Raw genomic sequence first — 6,936 nt, 5'->3', positions numbered from 1 at the left:
ATTACCTAAGCCGAGTCTTCAGAAATGAAGAGGAATTAGTTTTCAAATATCAGGGCGGAGGTACATTCCAGGTAGGGAGTGTTTTGGGTGAAGCACTAGAGGTGAGATACATCATAGATGTGTAGGCACTTTTCAGAGCAGCTCCACCTTAAATACTATCGGTACTTCTCCATCCTGGCTGCATATTAGATTCACTTAGGGACCTCTAAAAAAATACCAATTTCTGGACTTCATTCCCAGATAGTCTTCTTTAATTCATCTCAAGATGCCTGGGCACTGGTGTTAAAAAATTTCCCTGGGTGATTTTAACAAGGATCCAGGGTTGGGAAATATTGTTTTTGTTGGTGAGTGATGACAAATGAGCTCGGGGGAAGGGCGAGTGTAGACAGGAGTCTTCACATGTTTCATTTGTCAAACCTGGTAATTTTGTAGAATCTGGGCCCTCTCTCAGCAATTCTGTTGAGCAGACCTGAGGTGAAATCCAGGAATGTGAATTTCTAACAGTTTCCAAATGAATCTGATAAAAGTGCTTGGGACGTCACATCTGAGAAACACCAGAAGGCATCAAGGAAGCCTTGAGTTATGCTAAGGTTCTCGGACTTTGTCCTGTTGTCAGTGTGGTACTGTTAAAGAAGTTTTGTTTTTCAGCTTTTTGTGTTTTTCAAGGGACTGAGACGGTTTTGGAATTGCTCTTGAGAGGGGCCACTCCAGCCATCCTGTGGACAGGATGATGTGCCAGGAGGCAGGGAGACAATTGAGAAAGCTCTTTAAAATTCCAGGTGAGAGGGGAAGAGCCTAACCGGGGTGGTGGTTGTTAAGGATGAGGGTGGGGTGGTGGGATAGTGGGCATGCCAGAGATATTTAGAATGACAAGTTGTCAGGACATGGTGACCAATAGGGGCTAAAAGAGAAGGAAAGGCCTAGACCGAGGTTTTTAGGGACCCAAAGTATTAAAAATGAGCTGGTTTGGAGGGAGCTTAAAAATGAACAAACAAGCATGATTTCTAATATGGGGAAAGGCAGTTAAATCTTTTTACAATTTAGTATAGATGTTGATGGAACACTACATATTCCTTTCCTGATTAAATTTTAGACTATGCCCCACTTTTTAAAGTTTTGCTTTTGATGGAATTTAATTATTTAACTTAGTTGACACAAATAAGAATCTATACTAAAACTGTGACTTGCCATTCAATCACGTACTATAGAGTAGTAAGAACTGGTTTAGAAGGAAGGAAGTTGAACAATTATAAGGCAGAATAGTAATTAGTACAATTGCCACATATAAATATCTACACATATAAATGCATGCATGTATGTATCCATTACATAGATATGCTCATACACACACATGCACACAGCTTACCACAAGGAAAAAGTACAGTGAGTCAATAGCATATATAATTTACAAGATATGGTTTCTCCTTGCCTTGAAAATCATGAATTATGAACTTTTGTGTGCATACTTTTGCTCAATACTACTTATAAATTTATTTATTTTTTGAAAATGAAAATACAGCAAATATATATATCAGAATAACTTTATAAATAACTTTACGTTCTGTCATCTATATAGCATAAACATCAGAACCTGTATATACATATATAATACATACAAGCCTTTAGCATTTGATTCTTGTTTTCACAAAATTTGGTAATGATTACGTTATGAAAACATAAATGACTGTGAAAATAAGCCTGATTTTATAGAAGTGGTAAAATCACAGACCAGAAACCAAGTGTGAATATTTTATTGAGGGGAACTCAGGCTAAAACTGTATTTTATTTTCAAAATAGCAATGTCTTCACTTCACCTACACATTATCTTTATTTTATTTCAAAGGGAAATTTTTCATTTAGTTATAGTAATACTCTAGTACTTTAAAATGATTAGACTGCAACAAATGTGCTATATATTTAGGAGAATAGTTTATAGCTATTAAACGCTATGATTTAGAGACTTTTAATAAGTTGGAAATATGTAAGATATAATGGTGAGTGGAAAAAAGATAGGCTTTTTTTGATTCCAATTTCATAAAAACCACAAAATAAAGGAGTTGAAAAAGACTACACTAAAATGTTGGTAGTGATCATTTCTCTATAGTGTTATTATGTAGAATTTCTCTTTTTAATTTACATATTTCTGAGTTTTTTACATGTTTACAAAAATTCCTTTTTAAAATTTTATATACTTATAAAATTTATAAATGTATATTTATATTTCTTATAAATGTATTTTTATTTATAAAATAAAATTTTATAAAAATATATTTATACTTATTCTTTCTTTCTTTTTTTTGTTTTGGTTGAGGAAGATTATTGCTGAGCTGACATCTGTGCTAATTTCCCTCTGTTTTTTATGTGGGAGGCCACCACAGCATGGCTTGATGAGCAGGGTGAGGTCCACACCCAGAATCTGAACCTGTGAACTCCAGGCCACCAAAGCAGAGAGTGCAAACTTAACCCCTATGCCAAGGGGCTGGCCCCTATACTTCTTCTGATTAATGATCTCTAAATAGAAGAAAATCTAGTGATCTTACCCCTCACTCCCCCAGATAAGATTGTGTTGCCTCATTGTACATGTATATATATATTTTTTGAGAATTTCTTTTTTGAGGAGGATTAGCCCTGAGCTAACATCCACTGCCAATCCTCCTCTTTTCGCTGAGGAAGACTGGCCCATCTTCCTCTACTTTATATGTGGGACACCTACCACAGCACGGCTTGCCAAGCGGTGCTATGTCTGCACCCGGGATCTGAACTGGCAAACCCCGGGCCGCTGAAGCAGAATGTGTGAACTTAACCGCCGTGCCACTGGGCTGGCCCCATACGTATAATTTTTAAAAGTTGTAATGGGCCATATAATGAGTATAAGGAAATTCACCCAAGTTCTGTTTTTTGATTTTTTTCCTGTAGTAAATTTTTTTTGTGTGTGTGCTATTTCAAATATTGAATTCTTTCCAGATATTTTTTCTTGTGTCCTTCAGTTGCTGGTACCTTGAAATTCAATACTACTGAGGGAGAATGGAGGATGAATTCCAGGGTGCTTGGATGGATGGTGGTTCCACCAACCGACACAGAGGGTATCAGGGCGGAGGGTCCTGTTTTATTTGAAGGGGAAGGATCAGTGCCCATGTCCATCAGGTTTCACATATCCAAGTCCAGGGGCAAGAGCTGGGACTCAGATGCAGATTTGGGAGCAATGGGCATATTTGTGGTTGCTGAAAAAATAGGAGGTGATGATTATTTTTGTTTTATGAAATACACTTGATTGTTTATCAAACCAAGGAAGGTGCCAGAGCGAACATCAGAGTGATGTGAGGAAGAAACCCCAGGGACGGCCTGCACTTCAGAGGTGTTGAAGAAAGATGTGAAGAAGAACAAAAAGAAATATCAGTGAGGTAGAAGGAAATTTTTAACAGGAAGCCAGCTGTTAGTTCAGGTGATAAAACAATTTTGTTATGTAACAGACTGAAAAACATGTTCATTGAAGATAGTATTATAAAGGAATACAGGTTGACAATGATAGAATGGAAGGAACCTGCTGAAGTAGGGGAGAAAGATGTAAATATGAGAGAGTTAGAGGAACTGGAGATGGTAATCACAACGGGATACTGAAATTGAAGACATCAGGGATGAGGGAACAGGGCAGGCAAATGTCTTAGTCAGCTTGGGCTACTATAAAAACTACACCAGGGGCTGTCCCGGTGGCGCAGTGGTTAAGTGCACACGTTCCACTTCTTGGTGGCCTGGGGTTCACCGGTTCAGATCCCAGGTGCGGACATGGTACCACTTGGCAAAAGCCATGCTGTGGTAGGCGTCCCATGTATAAAGCAGAGGAAGATTGGCACGGATGTTAGCTCAGGGCGAATCTTCCTCAAGCAAAAAGAGGAAGATTGGCAACAGATGTTAGCTCAGGGTGAACCTTCCTCAGGAAAAAAAAAAATATGTATATACCACAGACTGTATGGCTCCAATTCTGAATACCATCACATTGAGGGGTTAGGATTTCAACATATGAATTTTGGAGGGACACAAACATTCCATCCATTACAGCAAGCTATAGGGAAGCCCATAGACAAGGTGATGCTAGAGAGGAGTAGTGATCCTGGAGAGCTGAACTAGTCATGGGTACATTGACAGCATCATCCAAGTTATCAAAAGGGTGGTAGGATGAAGGGGCAGGATGGAGCCATGAACCAGAGAACTAGGTTCAAATTCTATGAATGAAGGAAAAATTGGGAGAATTGTTAGGTATCAGAGAAATAGAGGGTGGTTTAAACTGAAGACATCACGCAAAGATGGAGGAGTAATAGTGTAGAACCTTGTAAACTAATCTTTGTTGAGTGCTTCCTATATGCTAGGCACTACTTGAGACTGCTGAACATATATTAACTTATTTAATTGTCATAGCAACTTTATAGGATAAATGCTATCATTATCTACATATTACAGATGAAGTAAAAAAGTAATTTCTCGTGGTCACAAAGCTCTTAAGTGGTGAAGCCTAGGTTTGAGTGTGCCATCTGGCTTCAGTGTCCAAACCTCTCCCCACCTCCCTGGGCACAAGTGGTAATCCACTCGGAGCATCTTCCTTTTCTTTTTTCTCCACTCTGACATGTCTGGATTTTCATTCCTTTTCTTTGTTATTTGCTTTTTTGTAGATTGTGCTTATTTGATTAAGGAAGTACTCTCCTGTTCTCAGTTTGCTGAGTTTCTTTTTTATTTTATCATCATTAAATACTTTTTCTGCATATATTGAGATAACCATATGATTTTTTTTTTCTACTTTAAATTTGCTTTCCTGGAACAACTCCAAGTTGGTCTTGATTCGATTTTTTAATCCATTGTTGAGGTAGTTTGCCATTATTTTTGTTTAGGATTTTTCCATCTATGTCAATCAGTGATGTTGCTAGGACACTATTAATAAAGTGAAAAGACAACCACAGAATGGAAGAAAATATTTGCAAATCATATATCTGATAAGGGACTTGCATCTAGAATATATCAATAACTCTAACAACTCAATAATAAAAAGGAAAATAATAATCCAATTAAAACAGGGGCAAAGGATCTGAATAGGTATTTTTCCAAAGAAGAATATATAAATGGCTAGTAAGCACATAAGAAGATGTTCGACATCATCAGTCATCATTGAAATGCAAATGAAAACCAAGATGAGATACCACTTTGCACTCCCTAGGGGAGCTAGAATAAAAAAGTCAGATAATAATTGTTGGCCGGGATGTGGAGAAATTGGAACCCTAATACATTGCTGGTGGGAATACAAAATGGTACCGCTGCTTTGGAAAACAGTCTGGCTGTTCCTCACGTGGTTAAACTTAGAGTTAGCATTTGACCCAGAAATTCCACTCTAGGTATATACACAAGAGAAATAAAAACATATTTCCATATAAAAACTTGTTACATGAATGTTCACAGAAGCGTTATTCATAATCGGCAAAACGTGGAAACAACCCAAATGTTCATCACTGATGAATAGATAAAATGTGGAATATATTTTGAGCTTAAAAATGAATGAAGTATTAATATGTACTACAACATGTCTGAACCTTGAAAACATCATACTAAGTGGAAGAAGTCCATCACAAATGAGCACATATTATATGATTCCATTTATATGAAGTGTCAAGAATAGGAAAAATCTGTGGAGGCAGAAAGTAGATTAGTTACTGCCTAGGGCTGGGGCTGGGGGATAGGCTAACTGGGGTTGATAAATAATGGGAATGGGATATCTTTTTGTGGTAATGAAAACGTTCTAATATTGATTGTGGAGAATATCACACAATTCTATGAATAGTGAATATTGTATACTAAAACCCATTAAATCATACACTTAAATGGGTGAATTGTATGGTACGTGAATTATAGATCAATACAGCTGTTAGAAAAAAAGAAGAAGAAGAAGGAAGGGAGGAAGAGGAGAAAGAAAGACTGCAGTTTCCATCTTGGGTGCTTTCACTTGCTTTCTCTCTCTGTCAGATCCCTTGCTACGGGAGGAAGCAAGCTGCTGGGTTTGAGAGACCCATGTGGTGAGGAACTGAAGTCTCTGGCCTACAGCAAGCAAGGAACTAAGTTCTTCCAAGAACCATGAGAGTGAGCAGATTCTCTCCCAGCCCAGCCCTCAGATGAGACTGCAGTCTTGGCAGACAGCTTGATTGCAACTTCATGAGAGACTTGAATGAGAACCACCAAACTAAGATGCTTCCCGATTTTTGACCCATGGAAAATGCGAGATAATAAATGTTGGTTATTTTAAGCTGCTAAATTTTGGGGTAATTTGTTACACAGCAATAGACGACTAATATACCACTTGTTGGTCGCAATGTTCTAGAACCATCTATTAGATCAAGTTTGTTCATTTGCTGTTCACAACTGCTATGTTCTTAATGATTTTTGTTTCCTTGACCAATCAATTATAGAACGGAGTGTGTTAAAATCTCCTACTCTGTTATGAATTTGTATTTGACTCCTATTAGTTCTGTCAACTGTAGCTTTATATATTAGCTTTACACATTTGAGGATACTTTATTAGGTAAATGCAAGAACTGGTATGTTGGACACTTTATCATCCTATAGTGACTCACTTTATTATGAGATGGATCCCCTCATTTACTGCTGGGTTTCCCAGTGTGTTGTAGTTCATAGTGGAAAGGCAGGCTAAAATATTGATTCTTTCCTTTTCTGTAATAGTTTTCAAGATAATAATTTCTTCCCTATCATCCTTCTAAGGATGACCCATTTTTAAAAAATATATCATTATGAAATCATGTGTTGAAATATATTGATGAGTTATTAATTGATGAATTATTGATGAATTTGAGCTTTTTGAAACTCAAATTGTCCAATCTTTGGCAAGTGGGAGCCTCTTCAAGTTGACCCCTGAATCCTTTTAACACAATCTTAGCAATCTTT

At 37.4% G+C, this 6,936-nt stretch overlaps 1 long non-coding RNA gene across 1 annotated transcript; it reads left to right on the top strand.

Annotated features, from left to right (window-relative positions):
- Positions 1 to 422: 422 nt before the first annotated feature.
- On the top strand, positions 423 to 6,289 carry LOC139085322 (uncharacterized). The gene is made up of 2 exons (XR_011543604.1): positions 423 to 779; positions 6,004 to 6,289. It is a non-coding gene; the product is annotated as an uncharacterized lncRNA (long non-coding RNA).
- The last annotated feature ends 647 nt before the right edge of the window (positions 6,290 to 6,936 follow it).

The sequence above is a fragment of the Equus przewalskii genome, chromosome 8, assembly GCF_037783145.1.
Source record: "Equus przewalskii isolate Varuska chromosome 8, EquPr2, whole genome shotgun sequence".
Classification (NCBI taxonomy): domain Eukaryota; kingdom Metazoa; phylum Chordata; class Mammalia; order Perissodactyla; family Equidae; genus Equus; species Equus przewalskii.
The sequence above is the reverse complement of the archived record's forward strand: the minus strand, read 5'-3'. Positions and strand labels throughout refer to the sequence as shown.